Below are 13,115 nucleotides of genomic sequence, written 5' to 3' on the forward strand. Positions count from 1 at the left end.
GAGAATATCTCTCACCTTCAGAACAAGCATTTTGTGTGGAGTTTGACTCACAAAACCATCTAAAACCCATCTAATTGGCTAAAAGTAACAAGAGTGTTCTGGCATTCTGAATATTGCTTCCTTAAGATGCTGGATCCACACTGACAGTTGGAGCCCAATCCCAGAGGCCAATATCCTCCCTCCGACAACCCTCAGTCCCCATCCATCACCGCACAACCGTTAATTACACCATACATCACCTTTAGATTCACAAAACCATTCCCACTTCATATATGAGACTGACTGCAATTGAATTCTCTTTATGGCCCATTGCCAAGTTGATGGAGATTTTATCAATATTGCCAGGTTAGTTTTCTCTGATTCATGTGATCAATACTTTAGTAACTGATCAATCAGTTTAGTAACATGCTTGTCTTCACCAGGGAGGAATTTCCATGGCCCTGCTTTCATGGGCTTTCTATCATCACTGTGACAATCAGAATACAAGTGTATATAGCCAGGTATCACAGATCAGCTCATCATGATATGGCAGGCATACAACAGCTCCTAACTTGACCATGTGTATACTTATTGTACATTGTTTTAGGTCCATGTCTACTTAAACAAACCTATCATTTATTGGTGCATTTTTCTGCTTCCTGTTTTAAAAATATACCTATGTTATCCTGCTACCAATGGAATCCCACTTGCACTGTTGCCATGAGTAAGGAATGGACAGGCCCATGAACAGAATGTTGTTTCAAAAACAATATTACATTGTCTTTCAGCTATTTCATTTACATTATCTGCTTCTAAAATAAATTTTCCAAATATTTAAATCAAAATAATTGTGTAAGTTTGGCATACACAAAAGGTTACAACCTCTTTCCAGCTGTCCAGCATGTATTTCATGCATGTTATCTGCCAAAGTCCCTGGAGGATTACCTACTATGGAAGTCCATGCATTATACACCAGCCATTCAAACTGGGGGATATATGCCCATATCTCCCCAGCCCAGCATCAATCACAACACATATTTATTACACAGGGTGTTCAAGTGTCAGCAAATGGCCTGATGTAGACATGTAGACAGATGATGAGGGTTCTGATGCTCTATCACCATGATAAATCACCACACCAATGGATGTTCCCTATAATATTGACAACAGGAAGAAATGTACCTCTGGATCTGTAAATGGAGATGTGCAACATAACTTCAGTTCCCTTTGAACAATAGCATACATAGATCTCAGTGCCTGGAAAATATCAGTGTACACATGAGTGAGTGAGTGAGTGAGTGAGTGAGTGAGTGAGTGAGTGAGTGAGTGAGTGAGTGAGTGAGTGAGTGAGTGAGTGAGTGAGTGAGTGAGTGAGTGAGTGAGTGAGTGAGTGAGTGAGTGAGTGAGTGAGTGAGTGAGTGAGTGAGTGAGTGAGTGAGTGAGTGAGTGAGTGAGTGAGTGAGTGAGTGAGTGAGTGAGTGAGTGAGTGAGTGAGTGAGTGAGTGAGTGAGTGTAGTTTTACTCCTCTTATAGCAACATTCCAGCAATATTATGGCAGTTGATACCAGAAATGGGCAACACACATTGTACCTGGGTCCACATGACAGGCGAATGCTTTAACCATATTCTTTTAGGAAATCATATGCCCAGTCTTGGCCAAAACAGGTTGAGTTTGTATATAATATATATATCATATCAAGAACAATTTATAACAATGTTTTCAAACAGAAATCCCGCAATTATTTCCAAAATATGTCATGATATTTACAATTTCAAATGAATCCCGTGTATTGCCTCATATTGCTTCCATGTGATGATACTCCATCTGATAAACTGTTGTAATGCATATCATTCATGTATCTATATATGTCTGTAACTACTGTAACATTCACATTTGTAGTTTATAGAATATTCCTACTGTTTCTTGACGGAATGACATGCAATAAATATCTTTATCTATGCTTAAATCTGTTCACTGCGGGATGTATGACAAATGTAGCATTAAAAAATCATACGTTAAGACATATATAACACTGTGACGTTATGATGAAATGTGTTTAGCTGCTTTATTTTTTCACAAGTGCATTAAACATTTGCTAACATTCTTCAGAACAATAATGGGGTTTTTTAAAGCATTTGCTGGTCATGCCAGGTTCCTTGTCTCTCAAAATGTCTATCGTCAAAGGCCAATGGTCAATCCTCCCCATTACTATGGTACAAAAGCTCATTTCTGACGAACCCTGCTGTGATATTACTTGAAAATTGCTTACAGGGTATAAAATCTGACATACTCAGAACAATATCACCTTGCTTCTTTTACTCAGTATATTCACCACAGTTCAGAATCCAATGAGAGATGGAAGCTGAAACATTGAGTTAGCCTCCATATCAGTTGACAGGCAAGATACTGTAACAGCAGCACCTGCAGAGCCATAAAAGCCATGGAGGATAAAGTCTTTGCTTTGCTGTTTTATCGGAGCATTAATACTTCATCAGTTTCCTGCAATGAAGCCATTACAAACTGTTGTTGATGAGCAATATAATGTGCAGCATTACAGCAGGAAGATAGCATCCTGCTGCGTCCCCTCCATGTTACCATGTCATTGATACTATCTTCCTACTCGCATGTTTACAGAACTGGAAGCATGAGAATATTAAAGTGCATGTAAGATCAAGGTTTGCAATATAGTTCATAATTCCCACTCTGATGGATCAGTGGTGCTGAACATGTGACAGCTTGTCGATAAGAACTCCTTAAAATCAAAAGTTGTTTATGTCCACAGATAAAAAAATGAAAAGTTTTCAAGCAACATCAGAATGTTGTTGACGTTATGATCACAGCCAGAAAGTTTTCATATAAAACTCAACAAAATCTATTTTGATCAAGTTAGGACTTTATAATTACATTGTATAAATATTCAAACTAATTTTGGTTGTGATCTTGATCAGTAAAATGGCATATTTAGCCTCTTGTACTCTTGAAGTACCCAGAGTTTCCACTGGCTACAAACCATGAATTATGCGATAACACGTGGCGTGTACCGTAAGCAGCTTCAAAGTACTGATCACTCACTAACTCAATACTGAGTGATCTACTGTTATTAGCCATGTTGTCTTATCACACCCAGAGTTATGTCCCTTTTCCATGTGGACGATATCAGTCAATAACTCAGTGTAATTGCCTTGTTTATCCCTCAGGATGATGTGAGGGTCCAGGTCAACAGTCTTATCTCCAAAGACTGCTATTTCTTACTTGTATGTACTGTCTCTGGGGACAGACTTGGGGGAGTGTTGAGGTTTTTTCACGGCATCTTGACAGTGGGGAAGGTGGTTGCTTGGTTACATGTGTCATGAGCTGGGGAGGGAGGGACGGAAGGCGAGGGGAGTAGCTGAGCTACCAATGTCATCTGTTCAAGGAGGGGTTGGTGACCTACCACAGTAAAAGATAGAGAAAGATGCAGGTCTGAGATTTTTATCACTTTGGTGAAATCTCTAAGCACTGGCATCATGCTGATTAACAAGGATTCATAGTCAGGTGGACTTTGAGAAGGAAACACACAACATCAAGATTCCAGCATGCCAGCACAGAGAATTGTGTTGCTTTGGTAAACAAGGCCACCTGTGACCCTCTGAATATAGCAACACTTTCTGGACACTGTGCATTTCCCATGAAGCTGCTGCATCTCTCAGTCTCTGAAGTAGCTGTTGTGCTTTGTCCAGTCATTGATACATCAATCACTGACAAGGTCTTAATTTCCTCCAAGCTGACCTTCAGATGTTCTTCTTTACACACCTCGTAAAATCTTTCTCCCATGACAAAAGACTAGTGTTTCTACACCACAAAACATGCCACTGTACCACAGCCTCTCAACATGGCTTCCTTGCCAACCTGTGACAAGCGCAGACAGATGGACTGTGGACTTTCAGCAGGTGCTCCCAAGGTTCACTGGAGGGAAGGAAATGCTATGACAATGATCATGGAAACTAACTGAGCTCCAATCATCTATCACTCACAATAATCAGGAGCAGATACAGCCTTATGAGAAAGAAAGGGTGTACAGTTAATTTTACCCTGTTTTCACTAGAATTTCAATGGTCGTTTAATAAACTTATGAGACAAAAAGGGGGATGCACACCAATGTACCCTGACACCCCATTTGGATCCACCCATGGTGTACAAACAACAAGAAATCTGTCATTTCATTTATATTAGCAAAATTAAAGTTCCATTAATTATGTTAATATAAGCACAGAGACATTTTTTTAAACGTTAAAAAAGATGATGACTTTTCTTGATAGCAGTGATAGCATTTACTGAAGCTACACAGATACCAGTGGGGTCCTTCAGTTAGTGTTGGCAATTAAACCACTTGATAGTTGGTTTGGCATCAAAGAGATTCTAACTTCTCGAATTAGGAACCTGCAAAAGCTTATCACAGTCAGCTGAAAAGTTAATTTCAGTTTACCCTTGGTCAAGGAAACCATTGGAGAATGTGAACCCAAGTTGTTCACACTGATGCCAGAACAAAGGACAACTGAGGTCATTCAGTGAGGCTTGTGGATCACCCTGTCCAGATGGATGGCTGTTGTGAAACCTGACCCCTAGACCCTTCACTGTTGTGCAGATCAGATGTAACTGTATATAAACATATCTACCATAAGTGAAGCACCAGTGTAGGTGTCGACACACACAGGAGTTGGTACATTAGACATAGCTGTCAACAGCACTGCTGTTACCGCTGCCCCATCACCCCTCCTTACACTCCTCCCTCCAACACATCATCTGCACAAGGCAGATAGCTGCTTGATGGCAGGCCAGGCATGAGACCAGATCAGATACAACCTGCTAAAGGGAACTCCACAAGAGGAATGTTTGGACTGACATTGTTTTAGTGCTGTTAAGTATTGCAATACATCGCTACCACAGGTTCACTGTGACACACAGTTGTACCAAGAAGATCCTGCCATATGTTAATATCACAAAACCTTAATGACAAGCCTATCAGAATGCACACATAATATTATACCTACGTCAAAGATCAAGATGAATGACCTTCAGAATTAAGTGATTTATTATTCAATGAATCACTCTACTAAGATCAGCATTTATCATATTAATGAGAATGTACCTCACTCTCTGATATGAAATATCAAATTTAATACATATACATTATTACGTTAATTTCTCCCGAAGATCAGATACTCATCTTTGTGAAAGTGCACTTCCTAGTTGTTTGGTGTGAGTAATATCAGTGAGTCAAGACCTGCATTACAGTTTATATACTCAACACATTATGTAAATATGCAATGATATTCAGATATTTACTAGTTACATTCATCACAAAATTATTGACATACTGCACAGATGCTTAGCTAATTACTGCATGGTCTGCAAATAGTTGTACCTGAGTGCAGTGTAACTTCCGTCCAGCATGTCCCTGCCAGCCTCCAGCTGGCCAGCTCTAATTGACTTGCATCACTGACTCACTGTGTACAGCCCACCCTCTCCAGTATCTGCCTGAATCACTCCTTTGATCATTAACAAGGGGCTAATTAGTTTGGACTGGAAGACAAATGTTTATTGTCAGCAGGACCATTTTGTCAATGACCTTCAGAGTCTGACTCACACTTATTCATAACCCCAGTCTCATTTCAGAAAACCACCCTCCATCCCACCTTCTCTGCCTTTAGCATAATACCAGCTTTCATCCTTGATACCAACACCATCCACCACCCATCAGTCTTCCATCCACTTCATGCAATCACCCAACCCTCACTACCTACAGTATACCAACTGCAACACATAGCAGAAATTCTACTCCAAAATCCTATTCCATACAGTTGGTGATGCACCACATACCACTACCAACAACCCACCACTCAAAACCCTTACAATTCACAACAAACCAGCTCCACAAAGACCTATGGTTTTCGCTGCACAATCCCTGCTCTCTGCACCTCAGTAACTCTTCTACATGATTTTACCATATTCCTATGGTTCTGAAGTTGAACACAAATGGTGTGCTGGTTGATGGGGGAAGTCAAAAGCAGTGTTACAGGAGACCAAGTGCAGTTTTGTATATGTCAACACAGTGAAAGCTGTCTCACAACCAGTGCTGACCCATGAATTGGGTAAAATAGGTGTAGGTCAACCCATGCTTGCCACAGAAGGTGACTATGCTTGTCATATGAGGCAACTAACGGTATCGGGTGGTCAGATGCACTGACTTGGTTGATAGGTCACCAGTTCCCAATTGTGCAGATTGATGCTCACTGGATTGTCTGGTCCAGACTCATTTTTTTACAGACTACCACCATATATAGGGAATATTGCCAAGTAAGATGTAAAACTCAACTCCTCACAGATCTATGATCAGTAGCAGGGCTACAATGTATCAAATATGAAGTGAATACGACATATATCACCTGGGTGACAAATACCAAATTGGAAATGAACGCAATAACAAGTCAGAAGTTAACATTTTATTCAATATATTTAGTGGAGAAATGACAAAATATTTCTTTGACATGTTTTGATCATGTTGACAGAGTTAATTCCTTATGACAATGGCCAATGCCGATATTCAAGTTAAATATCAAACAGTGATTGCTATTTACCTACCTGGCTTGGATACATTTCATTTTGCACATCTCATTTCAATAAATATCCAAAAGCATGTAAAAATACTCCTTTAAAAAATCCTAAAAATTTGATTCTAGTATCTATGAATAACAAACCGAATCCATGAATGAATACAGCTTTATTCTGTACTAATGTCAAGGATATGCCCTAGGCCCTGATAGGAGGTATCATACACAAAGCCCATCAGTCTAATAACTATGCATCACGCATGAAAGGTAAGCCCTAGTCAGGTTGAAAGACTCTTCATGTGAAACAGTGAGAGAGTTTAGTTTTATGCTGTTTACGCAAAGTTCTATTAATATCATGATGTTGGACAGCACTTTGGTCCACATGGAACATCGAACCCAGATCTTTGGCATGATGAGCAAACACTTTAACCACTAGACTACCTGCCGGCCCCTTGATGTAATGATGAAGTGGCTGAAGGCAGCTTTGTCGCTGCCTGCTTTGCAGTGACAGACTTCGACACATCAGGCCTGGCTGCTGACAGGGACATTGTAACCACGGCAATATCTCACGGGGCTGTTCCGCCACATGATATAATGCTGCATAATTTATACATAAAAATGCGTGAAACATACTTGTGAATGTGTTCCACATCATGGTGTTCCAAGGTGTTCACCATCATGCTCAAGTAAAAACACTATGCTAAAAACACAAGATTATCATATCTAATACTTTTGTCAAGGTAGCTGGCACAGTTTGCTGAATCAGCAGAAATCTGGCAAATATACTTCTCCATGTATGACATGGAAAATATCCTTATTCCATAATAATACCTACAGTGTGTAATAAATGTAGAATGACATATATGATTATTCCTGTCACATGTACGTGGTATATTGCTGTGATTTTGCTGGAAGATTGCTAATGCTATGCAGATAAATATTCATTCATTCTTTCAGTCAGCCAGTCAGTCATTGTTCAACAGCAGCTCTGGTACACAAGTGCAGCCTTTCATATATTTACCTCAAAGGTTTATTTGGGTTGATATCTGAAACCTATCTGGGGTTATCTCTCATGAGAAATGTCATGGTCTTAAGTTTGATTCATATGATCAATTAATGTAAATTTAGTGCCATTCAATCACAGCTTATGCGAATTTGGCCATGGCCTTAATACAGAAGTCCTGGCCAATAAGCATGGAGAAAGTGCCACACTTTGTGCTGTACACTTGGTGTAAGAGGTTATTGTACACAGACATCACAGTGGTTCCATGACAAAAGGTCCTGAATACAGAATATACAGTAGAGAGAGGATATTGTGCACAGACATATCAGTGGTTCCTTGACAGAAGGTCCTGAATACAGAATATACTGTAGAGAGAGGATACTGTGCACAGCCATCACCAGTGGTTCCATGACACAAGGTCCTGAATACAGAATAAACTGTAGAGAGAGGATATTGTACACAGAACATGTGGCAGTACTAAGGGTACTGTTCATAGACCATGTGGTAGATATGACATTTATTGCATAGCATTCTATGAAGAAACAGCACCAAGATTCTATAAACTACAAACATAAACATAATGGTTACAAACTTAGCAATACAGATACACACATGATATACATGACAACCATTTTACAAATTATATAATAACATGGAAACAATATGAGGAAGCTATGGTAACTCACAGAATTCATCCAAACTTGTAAACATGATGACATGTTTTACACCGATGTTATATTAGTGTTGTTGCAGGTTCAACATCTTCCAGTTTCAGTTACTCAGTTTGTGATTACCTCACTGTAGTTTTGAAAAATGTGATCTGTGAACTTTTTAAATGACTTGACCAGTTTGTATGTTCTTAATTTGTTATTTGATGTAGGAGAATCACTTAATGATACAGACATGTTGTATAGACAGTATTGTTTAAAGAACATGTGGCATTGAGAGCATTGTTCATATTAGTAACAGACGTGTGGTATATAGACACTATTGTTCATAGAACTTGTGGTATTGGTAGAATTGTTCATTGAACCAGTGATACAGAGAGTAGTGTACACAGATCCACTGATGTAGTGGGTATTTTACATAGTCCATGTTGTACATAGAAAATATAGCATATAGAAGGTATTTAATCAACAACGCTGGTACAGAAAGTATTTTACAGAGGTTCTCTGTAGTGGGAGGCCTATGATAATGTTGGAATGTCCACATATCAGTTGTGTTTAAGTACTGAATTTCCATTTAAGAAAGTGTCCATGTACCAGAGGTATCAGAGAATGGAATGTCGGTATAGGAAAGTTTCACATACGGTCCACAAGCCAGAGGTGCTGCATCATGGAGTGTCTACTCTCCAGGCTTTGTACATGCTAAGATGTCCACAATGGGACACAATGTGTTATCTGTGTATTCCAATTACGTGTGGCTATTTACTCAGAGATTACAGGCACTACGGAAGGTGGCATTACAGCGCCAGTGGTGTGCTGTTCAAACACTGAGGGGTGAAATGTTGACAAGCTCCCAGGTCACCTCCCAGACTACACTTACATGCACCAAGTAGGATATCAACACAGGACACTGTCTTTACTCTCATTTACAATAAATAAACATTTCAAAAACAATCCATTCCTGCATTTCCACGATACTAGAACAGGAAACACTAAATATGTTTGATGTGCATAATGTTATTCACACATCCCAGGATGGCAGGTTTTTTAATTGTGAATATTATCACGACCTTGTGAAGTAATCCCTCAGATCCCAGTACAATATGGCCATGTCGTGGTGACAAGTCAGACAAATCTCAAAGCACAGGAAGTACAAATCTTGACACATCATAGCAGTGCATTCTGTCTTGTATGAACACATATTCACTGAAGCCGTAACCAGATCAGGGGCTTGTCGGATGTTTGTAAACACTCTCTAATGATGTGCCATGGTACACGACAACCCTACAGCAAGAACTGTGTGAGTCTGAGTCAAGGTATGGGAGTTATCATCGACGACTCCTTTGTGTCATACCTTGTTATCTAACATACAGATATGTGAAATGGAGTTAGAGAGGACATTAAACACTTGGTAGACTAACAACTAGTCTCCAAAATGAACACATTTTACAGAAAGAAAAGCTCATAGCAACAGAAAAAAGACGTTATAATTAAAAGGAGGCCTGAGACTTTCTCCATTCAGCTGCGGAAATCAAGACTTCCAACATTTTCTAGACTTGAGCTTTCATGGATGTATTTGCTTCAGGGTGTGTATGGCAGACATGCATGCCCTATATTATGCTCATGTTTTGAGTTTGTCCCGATAAAGAGTGATAGGTTCTCTACAACAACATGGCTGCTTCACAACCACATCACTCACTACGAGAGGTGCCACCTTTCCTCACAACTTCACACATGTATAATTGCTGAAGTGCGGGAGAGGTGGCAGAAGGCAACAGGTCAGGTTTACACAAACCGCCATTGTTGGGCCAAGTTTTGTTGTATTATCAAATGCTGTCAAGATCCTGTCGGAAATCGGCAAATATGTTGTTTTTTTCCTAAAGGTGCAACATGGATACATTGATGCTGCATATTATACCACTCTATGCACGACACACACGCATGGATCAGTACAGCTGCAAGATGTTCTGCCCCATGACCTTGTCCAAAAAGTTCCTGAAATGTGATGGAGAAATGGGGACTCATCAAGAATACTGTGGACTAGGCTTCACAGCACCTGCCCAGAACTATGTTGCCCATATATCCTTAGAATAGCACAGTCTGGACACTGGGGACCTTGTTTGTCCTGAACTCTTTCCAATGTCTGTACATTCTCACAACACAGGGTACTGGTGACCTCAGACTTTCACAGGGCAGTATTGGTGACCTCAGACCTTCACAGGACCACAATGACACAGAGGTACAGGCATAGCTCATCACAGTATTGACACAAAACTGGACATCTCCAGACTTAACTCTCAGAACAACAAACTCAGATCATCAGTATTTGTGAGCTGAGTGACGAGTATCTCCAGGGCTTTGAGAAGACACGCACACAGATTTATAGCAGTGGAACCGGTTCACAAGCTCATTAGTACCAGGACATTGTTAGTTAAAGGATACTTCTCTACCACTTATCACTTGTTCCGGTTACTAGAACTGTTCCTACTAACACATCATGGTGAAGAATGCATCATTAAATCAAGATAGATAAGATAAGATAATATATGAGATTTTATTAAATACCATTCCTTTAAGAAACAGTGGCAATATTCAATGAACTACAAATATAAACTCAAAAGATACAAGGATATAGAAATACACAAAGATGATCTTTATCACAATCTTTCATTGACCCAAATCTGAGAATAGAGATGACAAAACTGTATGGATGATCAACTTCTATATTTTGACAAAATCTATATAGATAGTTGATCATCCATAAAGCTGTGTCATCTCCTAACCACCAACTTCTCGAATGAAGCTCAAACAAAAGAATCTAAGCATGATTCACTTCTACTGGAATATCAGATACTACTTTCATGACAATGTTTTCAAACAATCATCTCATTCACTCTCCATTGTGGACAGAATATCCTTATCAAAAGTTGAGATGTACAGTACATACCCATCTATTGTAATTACTAATAAAATGATTCATTGCAAAATAATATGTGTGAACAAGACAGCATCTACCGCGGAGAAATACTGAAGATTCAAATGTAATCAAAACGAAATCATAGCATAAATTAGCACAAAAAAATAAAATTAAATTATGTTCAGTAAATAATCACAACAGGATCTCAAGCCATCCTAAATGGGAACAATTACTTTTTCGCAAGAAAAAGCAGTGACAAAGTCGCATCTGCACACATCTGAGGGTTCAATATTTACATGAGCCATGGGAATGCGAGATTTATTGGAGTGGTCGGTGCAATGGGTACAGCTAGCGTCGCCGCTAAACATGGACATACACACTACCTGAGAATACCAAACAATGTGCTCACACAAAGCTGGCAAATTTGGCACGTTTTTATCTTCACCAGTGAAAATGCTGGTAATGCACAAAGGAAAGGCAACAGTGTACACATTGACTGTAAACCATCACTTCATGCTGGGTCAGCTGTAGAGGGGCGTGTCAAAGGGGTGATGTTTCAACCATCACTTCACGCTGGGTCAGCTGTAGAGGGGCATGTGAAAGGGGGTGATGTTTCAATCATCACTTTATGTTGGGTCAGCTGTAGAGGGGCGTGTCAAAGGGGTGATGTTTCAACCATCACTTCATGTTGGGTCAGCTGTAGAGGGGCGTGTCAAAGGGGTGATGTTTCAACCATCACTTCATGCTGGGTCAGCTGTAGAGGGGCATGTCAGAGGGGGTGATGTTTCAACCATCACTTCATGCTGGGTCAGCTGTAGAGGGGCGTGTCAAAGGGGTGATGTTTCAATCATCACTTCACGCTGGGTCAGCTGTAGAGGGGCATGTGAAAGGGGGTGATGTTTCAACCATCACTTCATGCTGGGTCAGTTGTAGAGGGGCATGTCAGAGGGGGTGATGTTTCAACCATCACTTCATGCTGGGTCAGCTGCAGAGGGGCGTGTCAAAGGGGGTGATGTTTCAATCATCACTTCATGTTGGGTCAGCTGTAGTGGGGCATGTCAAGGGGGGTGGGGGGGGTTGTGATGTTTCAACCATCACTCCATGTTGGGTCAGCTGTAGAGGGGCATGTCAAAGGGGGTGATGTTTCAACCATCACTCCATGGTGGATCAGCTGTAGAGGGGCGTGTCAAAGGGGGTGATGTTTCAACCATCACTCCATGGTGGATCAGCTGTAGAGGGTCAGATGTGTAAATCATCACTCCATGCTGAGGTGTACCTTCAGTGTAATCAACCAATGTACATAACATCAAACGTTTTCCTTGGCCACTTTATATTTAACATTAACGGAAAGCAGTGTGAAAATCTTTAACACTCTGGACCATGCATGCTTGAAAGAGTATTTAGTTTCTTTTATAAACTGTATCTGTGCTAAGGAACCAGAGAGCATTTGAGCAGCTTTGCAGCCACTATAATACCTTTCTGGAGGCTTGGTACATGTAATTGGATATTTAATACTGAACAAACAATAGGAAGTGAAATCACTGCAACCACAATGACAGTCTTTATGCACCACAGGCTCAGAGTTATTCATTGAGGCCATAAACTGTGAACATTACCTTTATGGGATAAAAAACCTGTCTTACTAAGTTTTCTACAATATGTGAAATCAGCCTCCAGTCAGGCAGGTGTTTTCAAATCTGTAGTATAACCTTTGAAATGATGTTCATAAAGGGGATACTTATTTTGCAAACCCTCCAAAGAGAGGTATCAACTCCATCTGTAGTAAACTCTCAGGACTGAGGTGGTCATCTGTTACATGGAGTACTCCAATTTTAGTAAACCCTCAGAACTGAGGTTGTCAGGTCTTATTGCATAGAGTACTTTTTATCAATAGTACACCAATTAAAGTGAAGTGGTCATGTGTGTTTACATGGAGAACTTTCCCCGGTGTAAACCTTCA

At 40.1% G+C, this 13,115-nt stretch overlaps 1 protein-coding gene across 2 annotated transcripts in view; it reads left to right on the forward strand.

Annotated features, from left to right (window-relative positions):
- LOC137261894 (four-jointed box protein 1-like) overlaps positions 1-13,115 on the forward strand; it is a 62,856-nt gene that overhangs the window by 6,840 nt on the left and 42,901 nt on the right. The gene's annotated exons all lie outside the window — the stretch shown is intronic.

This window comes from Haliotis asinina, chromosome 14 (genome assembly GCF_037392515.1).
Source record: "Haliotis asinina isolate JCU_RB_2024 chromosome 14, JCU_Hal_asi_v2, whole genome shotgun sequence".
Taxonomy (NCBI): domain Eukaryota; kingdom Metazoa; phylum Mollusca; class Gastropoda; order Lepetellida; family Haliotidae; genus Haliotis; species Haliotis asinina.